This window comes from Saccostrea echinata, unplaced genomic scaffold, assembly GCF_033153115.1.
Source record: "Saccostrea echinata isolate AGI-Se365-2 ecotype Australia unplaced genomic scaffold, CSIRO_AGI_Sech_v1 ptg000008l, whole genome shotgun sequence".
Classification (NCBI taxonomy): domain Eukaryota; kingdom Metazoa; phylum Mollusca; class Bivalvia; order Ostreida; family Ostreidae; genus Saccostrea; species Saccostrea echinata.
This window is the reverse complement of record NW_026889757.1, coordinates 12,768,991-12,790,173: the sequence shown is the minus strand read 5'-3', so window position 1 is coordinate 12,790,173 and position 21,183 is coordinate 12,768,991. Positions and strand designations below refer to the sequence as shown.

Sequence of the window (21,183 nt, the reverse complement as noted above, 5' to 3'; positions counted from 1 at the left end):
AGTTGACCCTGCGTATATGAACTTTGACCCCTCAAAGAGTTATTACCCCTTTTGCAATAAAAGCTTGTTATCGCTACTCCTTTGATACCGTAAACCGTAGAGGTATGGAACCTTCACCAATGTCTTCGACTAATTGAGGGGACTCTTCAATCTTTTCATTGCAAAAGTATTCGTCGACCCCTTTTATGAGTTATTGCCCCTGAAAGTTTTTGACGTTTACGAATAATTAAAAATTTTCAAAACGATAAGTTGTAGAGACATGGGACCAACTGCATAAGATTCATTGACCTTTGACCTTAAAATATATGCAAAGGTCAAAGGTCAAGATCATTCAAAATATGAGAAATTAAGCTCTTTTTATAGCTCTTTTGTCTTTCAACATATCCTAAATATCTTTGCATCATTAATATGTCCTCTTAATACTATTTCAAAGATTTCATACTTGTCCCCTAAGATTTACCCCTTTGAAAGTTATTGCCCCTTTTACTGAAAACCTTGTTATCGCTACTCCGACGAAACCATAAACCGTAGAGACACAAAACCTTCACTAATGTCTTCAGAGTCTTTAGACACAACTTCAATCTATTCAGTGCGAAAGTATCTGATGACCCCTTATATGAGTTATAGCCCTTTAACATCTTTGTGCTTACTATTAAACCTTATAACTTTAAAACTAAAAGTTGTAGAAGCATGGGGTCAAGTGCAATGTGACCCCTGACCTTTGACCTTGAATATTTTTCAAGGTCAAAGGTTAAGGTCATTTCAAAATTTTCATTTTTTCTATCTTTCAAGCCATTTATGGATTCTTTTTGTATAAAAAATAACTTTAGAGAGTAAAATATGAAAAATATATGAAATTCAAAGAAGGTGGAAAGACCTCTAATTGTTCGAGAACAATTAGTCTACTAGTTATTATTATTATTATTATTTTTATTTTTCCGCCGAATGGTTTTTTGTTTTAAAAGTTATCGAAAAGATTTTATGGTCCATAAGAATGCACTTCGTAAAAGATTTTTACAGTTGACCATGCGTATATGAACTTTGACCCCTCAAGGAGTTACAAACCCTTTCGCAATAAAAGCTTGTTATCGCTACTCCTTTGAAACCCTAAACCGTAGAGATACGAAACCTTCACTAATGTCTTTGACTAATTTAGTAGACTCTTCAATCTATTCAGTGCGAAAGGTTGCATAAACCCCTTTAATTAGTTATTGCCCCTGAAAGTTTTTGATGGTTACGAATAATTAATTTTTTCTAAACGCTTAATCGTAGAGACATGGGACCAATAGCATTGGCATGTGTGACCTTTGACCTTGAAATTTATATAGAGGTCAAAGGTCAAGGTCATTCAAAATATGAGAAAATTAGCTTTTTTAATATCTCTTTTGTCTTTCAACATATACTGAATATCTTTGCATCTGTAATATGTCCTTCTAAAACTATTTCAAAGATTTCATTCTTGTCCCCCGAGCTTGGCCCATTCAAAAGTTGTCACCCCTTTTGCAACAAAACCTTGTTATCGCTACTCCTCCGAAACCGTAAACCGTAGAGATTCCAAACCTTCATCAGTGTCTTCGACTCATTTAGTACTCTCTTCATTCTATCATTGCGAAAGCATTCTTTGGTCCCTTGTATGAGTTACTGCCCCTGAAAGTTTATGCTGCTTACATTTAATGAACTTTTTTTTAAAACGGTGTATCGTAGAGACATGGGATCAACTGCATGGGCATGTTCGACCTTTGACCTTGAAATATAGGTTAAGGTCAAAGGTCAAGGTCATTTAAAAACATAAGAAATTCCATATATATGTGTAAAATATGGCAATTTACCAAATGACCTTGAACTTTGACCTTGACCTTTCACCTTGACCTTGGGTCAAATGGAAAAGTAAGGACATGCATTCAGCTCCAGTATCAGGTAAAAACATAGAAAAGTAAAGATTTCTCTTCTTTTTTTTTTTAATGACCTTGACCTTTGACCTTGACCCAAGGTCACAATCAGGCTTAAGGATGTGGAAGTAGTTACAATTCTTAGTTTAAAAGAGGCATAAAATAAATAATTACCCCCCCCTTCTTAAAAAAAAAAAATCACATCAACAACAATGTAGAATATTTCTGTCAAATTCAAACCAGACCTCGGATCGACACCATATTTGGTACAATTGTAGTATAGACCTCAGAGAAAGTTTCTGGAGAGTTTTACGGTGAGTCCTATAAGTTTATAGAAGTCTTGAAGTTTCACGGCAAAAACTACAAGTTCTGTTGTGTTTGTAATTAAAGTGCAGGTGAACGAAGAAATGATCTAAACCTTTTATCGGCTATTTCTTCAGATGTCGTTAGCAGCATTCGATTCTCCTGATATGATACGACGTTTTAATACCAAGCATTCTCTCTTTCTTTTACATTTGGAATTTATTTGATTTTTCTTTAGAATTAATCAGTTTCCAGAAATAGCGATTTTTGGTAGATTAAAAACAATTCTCGCTTTCATTGTCGTCTTTCCCTTCTAAAAATGCATGTTGGGAGTTTAATTTGTGATACACATATTTAATTTAACCCAAAGAAATGCTTATTTAAATGTTTTGTAGTTATTTCAGGATATTCAGTCAGAAATGTTAAAATCCGAACCCGATCTTTTAAGCTTACAACAAAGCTATTTACAAAAAATTCAGCATGCTCACAATATCGATGAATCGGGCTACAGTCCATTAATACATTTTCATTAGGAAACAGTGTTAATGTTTTCTTACGCAGCCCGTCCCTTATTATTTAATATACTGCTTGCAAATTCAGGAACTATTTCCTTTTACGGAACTTCTTTCTTCCCCTACCGATTCTAAAAATACGCTTGCAATTATTCTATAGTCCTAAACATTTTAACATACTATTGTTATTGGAGTGTGTGGCCTAATGGTTAGCGCACCTGCCTTTCAAACTAAGGGTTTTGAGTTCGATCCCAGCTGGAGGAGGTTTTTTTTTTTTTTTATTTTTTTTTTTTATTTTTTTTTTATTTTTTTTTTTTATTGCATTTTTCTTCATTTTTTTTCAGCCCAAATGACACGGAAACACTTAAAAAGGTGGAAAGACCTCTAATTGTTCTCTGAACAATTAGTTTACTAGTTAAGAATTGATTTTGGTGAATGCAAGAAAGTTTTATACACTCCATCAGAATAGACTAATAAAAATGCACAGAGACGTTAATTATAAAGCACTTGGAAGCCAGTATTAATTATGCATCAAGTGATGAATACTAATTAGAGCTGTCTGCAGAAACTTGACTATATAGGGGGTTGATCCTCATCAAAGATAATATTCTCTGGGGAAAGGTGAAACAATATAGTGGAAATTATTCATAAATTTTGGTCAAATTATTCTGTGTTTAAAACCACTGTTGATGGATAAGGGTAATAATGATAAAACTAAAAATTTGACTTCTTGCATTTGAAGAAAATGGAGAAAAACAAATGATTCAGTATATGGTGCATTATTATTGGTTTGTAAGATAGGCCTCCATTTTTAATAAGTCACTTTGCTCTAGGGGGAGTATTAATACCAGGAATTAACAGTGGAAGATTGAGAGAGATGCTAGGGTTAGGAAAGGTCAAGGACCTGTGAAAGGAAGTCGGACTATAGAAACCCAGCGTTGAAATAAAGCATGCAAAGGTCCTTTTGTAATTTTAGTTGAATTGTAAATAATATTCTTCATATTTTATGAGTAGCATTTTAACCAACCCTTTTAGATGTAAGAAAGGAGCTTTTGATCTTCATAAATCATTTTTGGATGTATTTAAGGCAATGCATCAAGATGTGTGGACTCTGCATGTCCACATGTCCTCTCCTCAGCATTTTTATGTGACACAATAACCAGATTACTTTGCAATCTGACTTCAGATTCACTTGTACATAGGGTCTCCCGCGTGGCACAGTGGTTAGAACATTTGCTGTAGAGTTGCGGAGTAAGGAGTTGATCCTTACATCATGGGTTGGAATCCCACTGCAGGACCTGGAGACCAGTCCTTCAGATGAGACCAAATAAATTCAGATCCTGTGTCGAAGTAGGTGCTGACACGAAAAAGATTTCTCAGTGCTCGAACGCCAAAAGAGCTGAGCATAGGTCTAAATTTGCAGCCCTCCATCAGCAAGTGGTGGCATCTCAATATAAGTGAAAAATTCTTGAAGGGATGTGAAACAAACCAACAAAACTCTTATACAAAGATGATTGATGATGGCAAGTGGAAAACTTTACAGCTTTTGGGGACCCCTAAAAATGCCAAGGTCAAAAGTTATTGTAACTGCTGTGATAATTGTTAGCTCACCTGACCACAGGCTCGTGATCTTTTCTGATCAAAATTTGTCTGTCTGTTGTTGTAGTAAACTTTTGAAGTTTTTGCCTTCTTCTCCAGAACTACAGGACCAACTTCAACCAAAATTTGCACAGAGTATCCTTGAGTGAAGGGGTTTTAAATTATTCAAATAAAGGACCACATGCTCTTCCAAAGGGAGATAATTAAGAAATGGTGAAAATTGGTGGGGTCATTTAAATGTCTTCTTCTTGAAAACAAGGCCAGAAATGATGAAACTTATGTGAAAGCCTCATGACATACTTTAGATTGAAAATTGTTCAAATCATGACCAATGGGGTAGGGTGGGGACACAATGGGCAAAGTTTACACAAGAATATATAGGAAAATCTTTAAAACTATTCTTAAGAATAGCAAAGCCATGATCAGTCATATTAATAAGGAAGCATCCTCAGATAGTGTAGATTCAACTTAGCTCAAATCATGACCCTCTGGGGAAGGGTAGGGCCACAATGTGTGATTAAAATGTTACACAGGAATATAAAGGGAAAATTGCTGATGAAGAACAGAAGTGACTCAGGGAAGCATTGTGGCCCATGGGCTTCTTGTGTTTATATGGTGTAATAATTCACAATGGGTAATCAAAGTGTTGATAGGAATATATATATATATATATAAGGAAAAAATATCTGCTGATGTGGAACAGAAGTGACTCGGGGGAGCATTGTGGCCAATGAGCTTTTTTGTTTACATGGTGTAATAATTCACACATTTTTTTTTTAATTTACAGAGACTAACTGTGCTTTATATAGGCTAGGATAGCTTGACATGGAGACAAAGATTGTTGGGTCACTGATCAAAGGTCAAGGTAAGGGATCAAGCTTATTGAAATGAACTGCAATGATTTTTAGCTCACCTGAGCTGAAAGCTCAAGTGAGCTTTTCTGATCACCCGTTGTCCATCGTCCGTCCAGCTGTCCGTCCGTCCGTCCGTCTGTCTGTCCGTCTGTAAACTTCTCACATTTTCAACTTCTTCTCAAGAACCACTGGGCCAATTTTAACCAAACTTGGCACAAAGTATCCTTGGGTGAAGGGGAGTGTAAATTGTTAAAATAAAGGGCCAAGTCCCCTTACAAGGGGAGATAATCAAGAAAAGACAAAAATAGGGTGGGGTCATTAAAAAATCTTCTTCTCAAGAACCACTGGGCCAGAAAAGCTGAAACTTATGTGGAAGCATCCTGGGATAGTGTAGATTTTAAATTGTTAAAATCATGAGCCCCGGGGGTAGGACGGGGCCACAATAGGGAATCCCAGTTTTACGTTGAAATACATAAGAAAAATCTTTAAAAATCTTCTTCTCAAGAACCACTGGGCCAGAAAAGCTGAAACTTATGTGGAAGCATCCTGGGGTAGTGTAGAATCTAAATTGTTCAAATCATGACCCCCGGGGGTAGGGCGGGGCCACAATAGGGAATCCAAGTTTTACATTGAAATATATAGGAAAAATCTTAAAAAATCTTCTTCTCAAGAACCACTGGGCCAGAAATACTGAAACTTAAATGGAAGCATCCTGGGGTAGTGTAGAATCTAAATTGTTCAAATTTTGTTCCCCGGGGGTAGGGCGGGGCCACAGTAGGGAATCCAAGTTTTACATTGAAATATATAGGAAAAATCTTAAAAAATCTTCTTCTCAAGAACCACTGGGCCAGAAAAGCTGAAACTTTTATGGAAGCATCCTGGGGTAGTGTAGATTCTAAATTGTTCAAATCTTGACCCCTGGGGGTAGGGCGGGACACAATAGGGAATCCAAGTTTTACATTGAAATATAAAAGAAAAATCTTTAAAAATCTTCTTCTCAAGAACCACTGGACCAATAAAGCTGAGACATATTTGGAAGGATCCTGAGGTAGTGTAGATTCTAAATTGTTCAAATTTTGTTCCCCGGGGGTAGGGCGGGGCCACAATAGGTATATTAAAAGGGGGGAAATCTGGTAAAGAACAGCATGGCCAAAGTTACTCAGGTGAGCGATGTGGCCCATGGGCCTCTTGTTTTTTATTATAATTCAATAATGTGAAAATATTTTAGGGTCCACTTAATGAGCTCAATGTGAATCAGGTTATCTGTCTGTCCGTGCGTTGGTGTGTATATATCCATCTTGACATTTTTTGCTCTTTCAGTCAAAGGTCAACTTCAAAACTGTGTTTTTCTCAAATGCACTTTTTGCGATACGTTCACATGCACTCTCAAACTGTACATAAATCAGTATGGCTTTCTAGTTGCTCTTCAACTCATTGTTCCTCCATGCACTAGGAAGAACATTACCATTTCTTGTTTAAATGCTACTTAAATTATTATTAGACTTACTAATACAACAGATGGTCATTGTTCTTTCTCATATAAAGAGATGCATTTTTTAATGAATCAATGATGCTATATTTTATAGACAATTTCAATATATCTATCCTTGTGTAAGATTTGAATACATGTTCACATGATGACTGAAAATACACCAGGAGTAAATTTACCCCTATGTAAAAGTTAATAGATGGTTTTCCTATGACGTATTTTTCCTCGGAGTTATTCCCCTTGGCCGCCATCTTGTAGGTCAAAGTGGTGAATTTTCCTCTTTGAGCAACCAGTTTTAAAAATGCATGCCAAAAATATATGGTAAAAAATATTTACAATATTGAAATTATGAATTAAAAGAAGCTTTAACAAACGTATATTCATAAGAAAAATAGTGTTATCTTCACCTCAGTGCCCAGTATAACAAATTGAACTTGGTTGAATAATGAAGGGATCTGGGGATGTTGACCTACATTATGGCGGCCATGGGAAATAACTCTTGCTTAAATCACCTTGATGGAAAACCATCTATTTGCACCTAGTCTGACTAGATGTAAATTTTGCACAAAGTAAAAATACATACAAACACCCCCCACCCCCACCCCCACTCCCTATTCACATGCACTAAAATACACTCAGGTGCAGAATTTGCTAATATGCACAATTTGCACACCCTGTGTAAACAGACACATGTGAACCATGGGTTATGAGGCCTTGTGTGTCTGTCAGTTTTCTAGTTTGTATAAAGTTAATGTAAGACGTAATTGCACAATATTTTATAAATCTATGACTCATTAAATGGAGTTAAAAACTGCAATGATAATGCACTTGATTTTACAAATATTCCACCATACTGTTCTCAGAAGTATGTGCCTCTTCAGTTCATTGTGGTTTTCTTGATAGCTTTAGCCATCAGATAACACAGTATTGAACACTTGTGATACTTTGAAAGGAGATAATGTTTCATGAAGTAAATCTGCCGCAGATCATATACATGGATTGGAAATTGGACTTTCCAGCACATAAATCGGAAAAAGCATTATTTTAACTGATTAGGTGTTTTATTGATTTCAAATACTACTGAGAAAAACAATTTTGATGACTTTTACCTTTGGCAATGTGTTTGATGACTTCTACCTTTGGCAGTGTGTTTATTTTGTTTTTCTAATGTAAATGGATCTCCTCGTGTGAATTTTCATTAAATCATATTAATTATTCATTAGTTTCATTCCATCCTTCCAAGTTGATATAACTGATTGCTGTACATCAAAGTTCAGTGCTTTTTAGCACAGGACAGGTTATATTCAGGCCTGTAATGTTGTTGGGTTACAATTAATATTTATTTTTTTATGAGAGGAGGGAGCTTCTATTCATGGCCCATAAATCTGAAAATAAAATGGGATGATTGGAGTGATAAAAAAAGAATAAAGAATTACAGTTCAACTAACACATGTTGAGTATCCTGATAATGTTTTAGACATTTATTTACTGCTTTAATTATTGTCTTCAAATTTTTGGATTTGCACAAAAGGCACCTTATTCTTACTTTCTTCACAAGAAAAAAAGAACAAATAATGGAAAATGATCACTTACATTCATTGCAAAACACTTCAGAACTTAATTTTGAAGACATATTTAGAGATATGTATACATAGTTCTACAGCTGAAATTGTAAAGCTTTACTAAATCCAAAGGTTAATCAAGTCACAGAACAGTGTGGGGGCATTTGAAAAATTCTGATATTTGTTAAAATTATCAGCCATTTCTCAGCTGTTTATGTTTTTTATACCACTAAAAAGATCTTGAAAATGTATTTACATTAGGACATCTTTTTTAGCATATTTATTTAATGTTTATGACAACCAAAAAATGATTTGACAGTCGACTTGTGTGCATGGAAATAGGATGCAATAAGCCAGTTTAGGAGGAAGGGTTGGTGTCCTCTTACACTGAAGAGTGCAGTGGGCTTTTTTATACTGGCCACACAGGCTTCTATGCATCTGCTACTTACAAATCACCCAGAGGAGGCAATAGAATTTGACAGAATTAAAGCTCTTGTCATTTTCTAGATTACTTGAGTGTTACCAAATGGACCTTGTAAAATGAGGATTCTTGTAGAACTGCATTACTGGCCTGATCATTAGCTGGGGCTTGTTAAAGAATACATTCTACACAATTTCATTAGGACTTGTCATTGTGTTCCTTCGGTAAATATATCACAGTTTGGCAGATAACAATTTTGTCATGGTCAATAAAGATTTTGACATTGCCAGGCGTCCATTACTTAATTGTGCGTCAGCTTTGCATTCTTTTCTCAGGATACATGGTTCTAAGCTATTCCACTTCTAGATGCAGTTTTGATGAACAGTCAAGTAATTAGTCTAGGGATCATTATTTTTGTAATTTGATGTATGTATATAGACATAAGTAGGCATTTTGTTAAATTGGGGTAGGGATATATATGAACAACCCCACCCCCACCCCCCAAAAACATACAATTTGAATGCACTTTCAAGATTCACTTGTATGCAAAAGAGAATCTTGTCTTCATCCATAACATGTCATGTTCTTTTGAGAATTCAGCTGTTTTATAGCCTAACTAATAGCATTGAGTTGATTAGTGTAATTCTGTTATGTAGAGTGAAATTAATGGACAGCCATTCCAGTTAACACAGATTTTGATTTAAATTTTCAATCAAAATCATGTTCCCACCATGAGAACTACAGTTCTGGATGGTGAACAGATGAAAGGGAATATCCTTTAACAAGATTACTCTGGTGTTGCAAAACAGATTCAACTGACCAAAACCATACTTGATCCAATAAAGTCCAGGAAAAGCCTGTGCTTGTGTCCAGATATTGAATTATGTGTCTTTTAACACGAAGATAGGGCCTAGTGAAACGTAATTACACAGCAATAACCTATGGGGGTGATAACCACATGAGCTTTGAACTGTAGAATCCTTTCTTGTCCATGGTACTACTAGGTCAAGTAACAGAGGACGTCAGCCATATTTCTTATCAAGTCGGTCAACTGCACAGATTCTGAAAAAAAAAATGCTATTTGTCTGTTTTTCATTTCCTGAAGATTTTTGGAAGAGGTGGGGGGGGGGGGGGGATTAATGATGCTGAATACTGTTATTGCATTTATACTTCGAAACATTTATCTTATGACTATGAAGTATTGCATGATAGTCCTTGTAGAAAGTAGTTTTCTGCTTTCTTGTTTTTCTTTGAAATGATGATATGGTCTCCATTGTTGCATTATAAAGTTTCCATAAACTTGTAATTAGAATAATTTGTGAGTACAAGGTGTGTGTTATGGTCCCCCCTTCTCCATCCCCCATTAGTTCTTAAACTTGAGAAAAGTATGACTTCAGTTTTTGAAAAATTGAGAAAATAGGATTCTATAGATACATGAAGACTCATCCTCTCTGATAGGAGCTTGGGGTAGACCTTAATTCCTAGAGAGCTTCCAAGTACAATATCTGTGGTCAGGGATCTAACATGGATATTTCTTTGAGGTTGATTTGCTGTATTTTTTATAGACCAATTGATAGAAACACTAGCTGATTGATTAGTTTTATGATATATAAGCTATTTAAAATCTGTGTTGGGAAAAACTGCAATTTAAATTTGATTTAAGAACTCATGTAAAATGCAAGCAATTATTTGTTCCATTGATTTTAGTTCCATTGTATTTATTGAAAAGTGGAATTGATGAAGTAAATGATGTGTGAGACCATATATTTGAGTAATTAATTGATATAATGAGAATGTTTAATGCCCGTGTTTGTCAATCCATCTTAAACTCATGCATTCAGGAAAAACTGATGATAAGGCGGAAAATTCAGTTTACCAATTATTCATGAGAATGGACAATCAATTTTTCATAGAACTGGTTATGGAGCGTATACTTCTCATATTCAGGTATTTTTTTGCGCACATTAATGAGATGTTTTGCAAGTTGAACTTCATTCTCTATATATTCACAGTTCCCAGCTTACAGCAAAGTCCAATTTCATATATATATAGGAAGAAAGAGCCTAAATCTCCCCCCTTCTGGGCTCTTTCTTTCTCTTTGAGGGAGGTGGTAGTACACTAAGAGAATTAGCTCACAGGAAACATTTCATGATGCATGTGCTAGCTAGGTGATGTTGGTTTGGACATTTTTGGACAACCACCAGATATGTGACTGCAGATGAATAGTGTAATCAATAAATGTAGTTGAACAAAGGTTATACGGTCATTCTGTTAAAGTATTGGAAAATGTATAATTTATTACATATATTGCCAAGTAGGTGTTGATCAGGAAGAGTCGAAGTCCTAAAAGATTTTTCCACTCCACCTGCAGACTCCTGTAAAAAGGACAGAAATGGGAACCAAAGAAGAGGATCAGACATTGTTGAAATGACTTTGATCTTTGTCTAAATACAGGTGCCTTAATTAACTTCCCATCCTTGTGAGTATAGATCTGCTGATGAGGCAGGTTTCCTTGATGCTTTCAAGAGTTTGTTCATTTGTAAATTGAAATTTAGAATACTTTCAGTACAGGGTCAAAATAAAATTCTTGTTTGTTTGGATTTGACGACTCCTGGAAAAAAAATTTATTGCCCAAAAATAAGAATTATTTTTTATTCAATCAATTCTTGGCCTGTTATCACATGTGCTAACCAAACACTTAAACAGCATCAGAACTTAGCAAAAACTGGGTTCTTGGTTGATGGGAGATTTTTTAAAGAAATTCAGAAAATAATGTGTGCACTCTTATCAAGATTTTTATCAACAGTTTTTAATAATTAACTTCAATTTTGGAAGAAAAAAAAGTTCTGTCCCTTCTTCCCCCTAGACGGCAATTACAAACAAACAATTTTTTAAGGATGGCCTAGTCCCATATATATGTGATAATGTCCTAATAATTTCAAACTCAAATGATGTGTGCTATCTTATTTAATTATCTTAAAGTTGCTGAGTGATAGAAATTTTTTTTTTATTTTCTGCAAAGGGATTGGGGGAACAGGTATATTTAGCAAATTAAAACTTACAGAACCTACAAACAGCCTATCTGACTTTTATACATGTAGAAAGCTTAATTGACCGAGGAAAGAATAGCAAGATAACAATCTCATTGTAAATTCTGTTTTGTTAAAAAAGATTAAATATATTTGGCTTTCTATTTTGGGCTTTAATAGAAACTAAACAACAACACAGGTATTTAATTGGAAAATAAACAAACACACATCAGCTATTTTCTGGTAATGACAGTGGGTTTTGTTACTAGCACAATGGCAGAGCTTTAAAATTTTCTCAATAAAGCAGCCTCCAGCTATGTCAGATCTTGATGCTTGGAGATGTGAAACACAGTAAATGCAAAAAATCTGAGAGAAAACTCAAATCTATCTAGATTTAGTTTCAGCAAATAGACAGTAATTATGGCTTTGCTGGCAAGGCAGAGAGTGAAAGAAGAGAGCTCTCTATGTTAAAAGCTGTTTTAAATTAATGTTGAAAACTAGCTCAGCTGAAGGAAAATTTTTGTTTGAAAAATGTGTGCTGTAACGGAATGACAGCAGTAATAAAAAGAAGATGGATAAAAATCTTTTAAAGTAGCAAAACTTTTTTTTTTTTTTTTTTTGCAAAGGGAACCATCTGTAAATGAAACACTAGTATATATAAGATCTAACATGATTAAGTCTTGCTTTGTTGTAAATGGCATGATCAATTTTCAATGAAACAAGATATTGGATCACTGATTATATAATTTTTTCTGACAAATTTGTTTCACATCTCATAATTATATATATACATAGAGAGAGGGAGAGAGAGAGAGAGGGTGTTTATTTGTTGGATAACTGAGGAGCTGTAATTTAAAAAAAATCCAATAAACATTAATGTTTCTAAATTAAACAAAGCAATTGAAGTATAATTTTAGGATTTCATAACATTAAGGGACGGCTTATTTAAAAAAAAAAGTAGGCAGGACATGAAATCTGAATGTTTATCATGTGAAGAGGTGATGATAGACCACTGCATAAATTGACCGAGTTTGATTTGTCACTGCCCTTGGCAATTTTCGTAACTATTTCAAATTGATAAGACAAAAGTCTTAAAGTTAATCAAGGTTAACTATCTGGAAAACCATGGGGCAACTGAATATACAATTCCAGTTTGAAGATGTGGATGTCGTCTACACTATATTTATGAAAATAAGGCTCATTTCATGTACACTTTGTTCAGTCATCAACTCTTTAGTAATAGATATAACTAAGGTTTGTGTCATCTACACTACAGTTACACAAAAAAAAGGTTCAATCATCAACTCTTAAATCATAACTGTAAAGTTCATGTCATCTACGTTATAGTTATAAAAATAAGGTTCAGTCATCTACCCTACAGATATTCAGTTCATGTCGTCTACTATATTGCATAATACTTGTAATAAGGTTCATGTCATCTACTCTATAGTTATAAGGTTCATGTCATGATCTACCCTAAAGTTATACATCTCTGAGGTTCATGTCATCTACTCTATAGCTATAAGGTTCATGTCATGATGTACTCTAAAGTTATACATCTCTGAGGTTCATGTCATCTACTCTATTGTTATAAGGTTCATGTCATCTACTCTATAGTTAACAAATCTCTGAGGTTCAGGTCATATACTCTATAGTTATAAATCTCTGAGGTTCATGCTATCTACCCTATTCTTATAAATCTCTGAGTTTCATGTCATCTACTCTATAGTTATAAATCTCTGAGGTTTATGTCATCTACTCTATAGTTATAAATCCCTGAGGTTCATGCCATCTACTATATTGTTTTAAGGTTCATGTCATGATCTACTACATGTATAAGGTTCATGTCATGATATATCCTATTCTTATAAATCTCCAAGGTTCATGTCATCTACTCTATTGTTATAAGGTTCATGTCACCTAAAGCAATTACAAAGATAAGGTTCAACATGTTTAATTTTGAAGCATGCACCAGTTGCTGTAGCTGTTCAGTGTTTTGAATGACGTATGCAACAATATTTATTACTTATTATATCCTTTCAGAATTTAATGCTGACTTTAATGTAAAATTACAGGTGTCATCAAATCCTTGATTTAAACATTTCAATAACCGGTACATTTTCTCTGGGAAGAATTTATTGTGAAAAAAAAATCAGAAAATTGTCGACTCTAGGTATCTAGTTTCCTACAAAAGGTACAGACAGTAAATCATATAAGAGGCTGCTGAGATTACAACAATCTTGTCAAGTCCATGATATATGTCAGACATTTTGTAGAATCCATGACGGAGTGTTCCTGCGGGATTGTGATAAAGCTCAGACACCGACTTCATTCTTCTATTCTGAGATGGATTTTTTTTTAATGAAATGCCATTGATTACAAAGGTTTATGAAAGATTTACGATTTGTGAGTTTAAAAGAAACGACAGGTAACCAGAAGGGTTGAGAAATTCTTTAGTCCATTTGTACAGGCCGTTACTTGTTCACAGATGCTGAGTTCTGCACATATGTTCCATCGTTTCTTCTAAACTGTCTTATGAATGGTGTAAAATGGTGTAAATCTGCTGACCTTTTGGAGTATCTGTTGTTATTTATAGGACAGGCAAGATAAAAACTAGTTTATGTTTTAACAGAAATCCAGTGCATCTTTCCTCAAATATCTAAATCTCCTGCTGTGTCCTCTTCACCTTGAGTAATCTACTGGATTGATAGAATATCTGAGTCAAGAGATTTTCCTATTTCTGTTTCAAAGACCAGAAAAGTTAAGGACCCTCTATACACTGCATACTAAAGAGTTCTAATTCCATGGTATTTTTATGCAGTTGGAGTGATCTGCCCTTATAGATCTTAACTCAGATTAATCAAGTCTAGAGTGTTTCTCAATTTGTAATCAATTTAGACATTCTAAGTATTTTATTACACCAAGATGAATTAACTGAACACTTCATTTTCATGCATTCTCCCCATTTAAGTAAGCAACATTGATATCTGTTTATTTGTACTTTGTTTGAACTTAGATTTCTTTCAACATTTCTCCTAGGGTAAATGACAGGTACCCTTCATGTAAAATTTTTAATTTTCTCAACATCCAAAAAACTTTTTTTTTTCATTAGTATATAAGGGTGCTTAAGAAGATGCTACTTTTCCTATGTTTTTGGTCTGGATTTTTCTTTTCTTCAATAAACCCTTGATTTAAACATTTCAGCAACCTGTAATGCATAATTCTTTAAGTTCAGTTTATTTGTTTTTTAGAGAGGGTTGCCATGGTTGCAAGAGAAATTTCTATGAAATTCTATGAAACACTACTCTCCTCTTTTTAACTTAAGTCTGAATTCAATAAAAGTTGGTACAAAGTAGACTACACTAAGATACATAATTCTGTTGAGCATTTTTTTTTTTTTTTTAATTTTTATTTCAGTGAATGGTGTTGCCATGGTTAATAAAAGTATTTTGAATTTTTTTAAAAATGCTTAGCTCCTCTGCTCCTGAACTATAGATTTGTTCTGATTTCGATTAGGGATGTGTGATTTCATCAGTATACCGGTATATTGTAATTTTTAATTGCGCGATAAGTATCTTGATATGGAGACTTGCATACCGGTATTTTAATATGTGAATAAATTATAGATTCCGGAAATAAATTTTTTTTTTGCTCAAACTTTTCAATTACAGTTAAAGGAATTGTAAAAATAAGTTGTAAAACAGAAAAAGACAGCAACATCCTAGCATCCAATCATACTTTATTAACATATAAAAATTAAAAATGAAAAAAGTAAAGTTATGTTGACACACTGTATTTGTTAGAAAAATAATGGAAATTCATTTGAAATATTAATAAAAATTGTGTGTAAATTAAATTATTGTGTTTAAATTATATTAATATCGTGATATTTTTGTGAAAAAATCATGATATATCAGGATACAATTTTTTTGGCATATAATAGCTCATCTGTGATTTAAATAAGATTTCAAACTATACTTTTATACACAATGCTGTGTTTTTTTTTAAATTTCAAAGAACAATGTAGAAACAGTGTCTAATCATAGAATAATGTTTGAAATATTAAAAAAAATTACTTCTACAATATATGTCCCCTACAGTACATGTCTATTTTCAATAAATTTAAACCTGGTACACAAGTTGACTAAAATAAGGCTCATAATTCTGAATTATTGGTAATATTGCAATAGCTACTAAAAAAGGGAATCCTTGAAAATCTTTCAGTGTGCTACTCTATTTTTGTTTTGATTTCAACGAAACTTGAAACAAGTTGAGAAACCATGAGGATCGATACATCATTCTGTAAATGTAAAAGTAAATTTTTTTTCAAGTCCAGGTGATTCTGTTCCCTTTCAATTGTAAAAGGACAAATCGGTAGAGCTACAGTCTTATCAGAAACTTCTGGTTACACTTTTCTCTATGCAAGAACTCAGAATATGATTATCTTAATTGTTTTTATCCCCTCCTCCCTGAAAGAATGAGGGCACATTTGTATGGCATTTGGGAGGAACCTGCATGGGTGCACTTGAAAAGTGAAAATTTCATTGATCTGTCACATGAAATTTTAGCATTCTTTTGATGTATCGTGTTCCTGTGAAATAGGAAAGGGAAATATTTTCCCAATATTGTGTTCTGATTTTCTAAAATATATCTTGAAATATGGCTAGATGTCATTTGGTACAAAATGTTACATTTTTAAACATGTTTTTAAAGAAAAATTGCTATCTCCGGGTCATCTCTCTGTGATTTTATAACATTATTAATTTGTCATTTAAATTCAAAGAAACTAGCAAGCATTTGTAAAAAATGGAAAGAAGACACAGAGACCAAAAAGTGAACTTTTTTTTTAAAAAAAAATTTCCATTGTGTAAATGCGTTGCTTCAACAATTGTCATTTTAGAATCCATATTGTTTGTGTAGCGATGATGGCACAATAGTATGTGTCACCAGTCCAGAGCACTCAGGAATCAAGAAGTTTTGTTCAGTCCTTGCATGGAGCATTTATTTTTTTAATTTTTTTTATACAAATAATTAATTTGTTTGTCAATTTGATTTTTAATATTTATTGATTTATTAAAATGTTATAATGGATAAATTTTGGTTCAATTTCACCAAGAGTGCAAGCATTAATTCTTCTAATCTACTGAATCTTCAATATAACTGCATTTAACGATTATAGGCTGTTAAATATGTTACAGGTGTTTATTATTTATGTGATGTGTTACTATGCTTTCATCACTATTAAGATAAGAGGACTTGAATATTACTACTTGACAAGGTATTTCAGTGTAAATATAATATTTTAGTATGTGTGTAACTTTGTAGAGTCTGTCTAGCTATATAATGGCCATCCGACCAAATCTTGGACATTTAAACTTTAAATGTTTCATACACATGATATTCCTGCAGATCACCCACCAAATACGCCCATCTTTCTTATAGGGTCTATATTGTAGTTTTATTAATCCTTGCATCAGGATTTGCATGAATTTTTGTGGTCAATGAGACCACATGCACATTTGTTTTCACATTAATACTGGGGTTTAAGTGCTTCTGGGTTTAAAAAAAAATGAGGCATCTTATTAAAAAGAGATATTTATGTTTCAATGAAGAATGAGTGTTTAGAAACTGGTGTTTCATAGCTTGCTGTAGAATGCCCTAGGCTTGAGTTGCATACCATTCTGAGATCATCTTGTCACTTGACCACTTTTATGAGAATTTAACTTGAGCTAAACGTGAAATACATGTATGATTATTGTTATTATGCATTTTAAAACTTTGCTGCAAGCATTAACATTGATCTCATTCAGTTATTCTTCTAAATTTCATATAGAATTTTTCAAGTATCTTAATTGAGAGTAATACATGTTTAAAGTAAAGAACAACAATAGATCTTGAAGTCAGAATTTTCTCTTGTGGGAAGGATGAATGAGTCATCTTGAGAACTTCTATAAGACCAGGAAAAATTATAGACTTCAAAGATTATGTAAGGTGCAATCAAAATTCAATACATATTCAAATATGACAAGAATAGTGCAATCAGATGCAGTATCCTAGAATGAATGTACAAAATATACTAGTATACAAGTAAACAAATTTTCCAGACCACTTTTAAAAGTATGGCCCCTAAAATGTGTAAATTTTTCAATTATTTAAAAGTATTAATGGATAATTCTATGGCTGTATAATGAAGTCAACTATTGATGATTTTACAGTTCCAACCATCTTCATCAATTTCCTCCCCTCCATTTTAAAGGGGGGGGGGGATGGTCACCCATGTCCACATGTCTGTTAGTCCCATGTTGCAATCAGTATTCACACAAAAAAGTTTGACAGATTGAGATCATCATATATACAACATAAAATGGTTAATGATTAATGTGTGTACTTGAATTGTTTTTGGAGGCCATGGAATTAAATGTAGTGGGCTAAGCCCTGTGTTCTGAGCATTACTTGTGAATGCATTCATGTTTGCACCATGGGTTAAAAGGTTTGGCTTGAATTGCTTTTAGGGTCTTTGGATGTGACTGCTAAATAATAAATATTTGTTTTCCCTGCAATAACTTGGAATGGCATGGACATCCTGGATGGTCTGAAGAAATGCAAGGCTGATTCTTTTTTTTCAATCACAAAGCCAGATGTTCAAATTTTCGTCACAAATTAATCTGATTTAAAGCAAAAAATTGTCATTGGAGTTTCATGGTCAGAATATGTGACAGGTGTTACTAAAAGTAGATTTGTTTTGCGAAACCTGGAGAGTGGTCTTAGCTAAAATGGTTTAGGCTGGGGTATATGACATGTGTCCTTTGGACAATTACTTTATTTCTTAAGTCTTTCTGTGATACCTTGCATAATTTTTAGGCCTTCAATCATCAAATCTTGTCATTTAATGCATTGTTGTAACCAGAATATAGGTCACAGTGTCCTCATTGTGAAATTTGATAGTTTTGCCATGTATAGCGATGTTCAATATATATTGAACATATATTGAGGCATTAGAGCTAGTGGATATCTTGTCCGGAAGTTATATGTCAAGACTAATCAGTAGGCACTGGCTCTGATTTACATCTGGAAGTATATGCATGCTGGCCTTTAGTATTCAGATTTTGTAATTCAAGACATAAAAAGCATTTATTACATTTAGACCCGTTACAGCAGTTAGATTTACAAACATGAGGGCTTTGTAGCAATTCTAAAAAAAAAAATGATATGCATAATATGCATACATCATATATTGCCCTTAACTTTAAAAAAAATTGACATTATGTAATTGTGCTGTCTACTTTCAATAATATTAAATGTTTAAACATATGAATAAATAACTTTTTAAAGAATATGTTGAATATGTTCTTTCAGTTGAAGTCTGCTGACATTCTCACTGCACAGGTGCTCCTTCTGTATTATGGTGGATATTGCTCCAATATGTTTTACAGACTATAAAGCCTCAAAGTCATAAAATCTGGTAATCTGTAAACATTCCTAAGTTTCATTTCCTGGTAGAAATGTGTTAAAGATGTGTTTATATATTTTCACTTGTACTTTAAGTTAATTTTAGACTCTGTATGAACCTGTAATATGTTCGAAGAGTTGTTTTATTTTTTGTAACACGTACATCTCTACAATTGTATATACTACATTTCTATTAATTTTGTCAGCTGTTTCAACAGGTTATGTAGAGACTTTTAAAACTACATAAATTAAAAAAAAAATGCTGTTAATATCGTCAATGAGCACAAGAAAATATGCAAATATACTATCCATCCTGCATAATTGTTCAGCTCATTTCATTTCCACGTGGCCATGTTAAACCCTGATCACATCTTATGTAATGATTGATTGGCCAAGTCACTCATCTCAGTGACATTAATAAGAGCATGCAGGCTTAGAACAGTTATCTATTAGTTAAACATAATTAGTCCCAATCTGTGACTCTGTGTATAGATCATTATCGTTTGTTCATTATGGGACTGCCAGAATTAGGTACAACTCTGGGGTGGTGTTGGAATCAAATGCATGCTCTGGTGTAAAAATTGTGCACACCACACGAGACATTTGATGTTTATGATATGTATTGCAAAATCTGTGTTATGTTTGAAGTATGTGCCACTTTGTTTGAAATTGAATGAACTTGCTTTAATTACTTCCTTATTAGATTTATTGAAGTGGCTAGATGTTCCTGTTTTATAACTTTTTTATCTGACTTTGCATTTTATATTGTTTTAAACATATAAAGATGTATTTTGCCAATGGGGAAAAAAAAATAAATGTATAAAATTATTGAAATCTTTTTTGACTCAAAAGTAGGACAGTTGGTAGAAAGAATGTGTGAGTGGTTTTAAATATATTTTTTCCTCTCTGTCAGCAAGAAATTGAGTAACATTGTAAGTAGATTATACCATTAGGTAACCCTAATGTGTTAAAGGGATTGCACTCTATGACTGGATTTTACATTAGATATTATACAGCCTTAGTGACAAAATGTGTATTAAAAATCAGCTTATTTCTGTCGGGTAATATATATGCATAGGTTTGTATTTCAGTACAGGTTATTTGGTTGAACTGACCAAACAAGATTATTACATCCTCAATTGAAATTTTTATATAATTGCATGTACAGGCATCCACACAGGGTGAAGCTGCGTATAATACAAACTGGTGACATGCGACAGTTTATTTATTAATCCTGAACTGTTATGTTTATGTAGACGTATATGACATTTCCTTGATATGAGCCGTTACAGAATATGCTTGTTTGACATCCTTTACGTAATATTGACAAATACCTCGTGTTACTTGCATGTGCTGATCACGACAATTTTGCTTGAAAAATAAACTCTACTGACAAAAAGCTTTTTTTTTTCAAAGTAAATATTAGTTGTTCTCAGTTATTTTCCTTAATTGTAAAATTTATGTATGATGTCATTAATTGTTATTGTAAATACATGTATAAAAATGTCCTGACATATTCTTTTTTTTTTTTTTATTCTTGTGGTTTTTGTTGTGAATTTCAATTAGATGTTGGTATTATTTTTACATACATCATCTTAAAATAACTTAAAGGCCATTGGACTTTGTTTCAAATTTAGATGAAAAATTTCCCTTTATTTAATTTATTCACTGTAGATAGATACAGTGACATAGCAAATCCCATTTGCTACCATAACCTTACTGCCAAAACAACCACAGATTTGGGGTTTGGTCAATAATATTTCACCTAGTTTAAAATTGCAATTTAGATGGCAGAATATGTGCGACTATCAACACAAAAAGGACGGTACGAGAGAGACAATGGGTGTTCATTGATTTTAGCCATAATCGATGGAAGGATATGCTTGCTGGCTATATTAATCAGCTGTTTAGTTAAATTACTTCGGAGTCCTAGTTATGATATTTACTTTGTGTGGAGATGACGGGTATTCTATTGATTTGTCTATGTCAGAAGTTTCCAAAAAGCCTTTGTCCCACATTTCAAACAGAGGGGGGAAAAAGACATGCTTGACTAGAGCTGTTTTAATTTGCACAGCT

General features: G+C 33.4%; 1 long non-coding RNA gene across 1 annotated transcript in view; it reads left to right on the top strand.

The window, feature by feature from the left end:
* LOC133181453 (uncharacterized) overlaps positions 1–20,613 on the top strand; it is a 58,923-nt gene extending 38,310 nt beyond the window's left edge. Inside the window, exons 4-5 of the long non-coding RNA XR_009720473.1 lie at positions 5,091–5,168; positions 19,015–20,613. This is a non-coding gene — a long non-coding RNA (uncharacterized LOC133181453). The remainder of the gene's footprint in view (positions 1–5,090; positions 5,169–19,014) is intronic.
* The last annotated feature ends 570 nt before the right edge of the window (positions 20,614–21,183 follow it).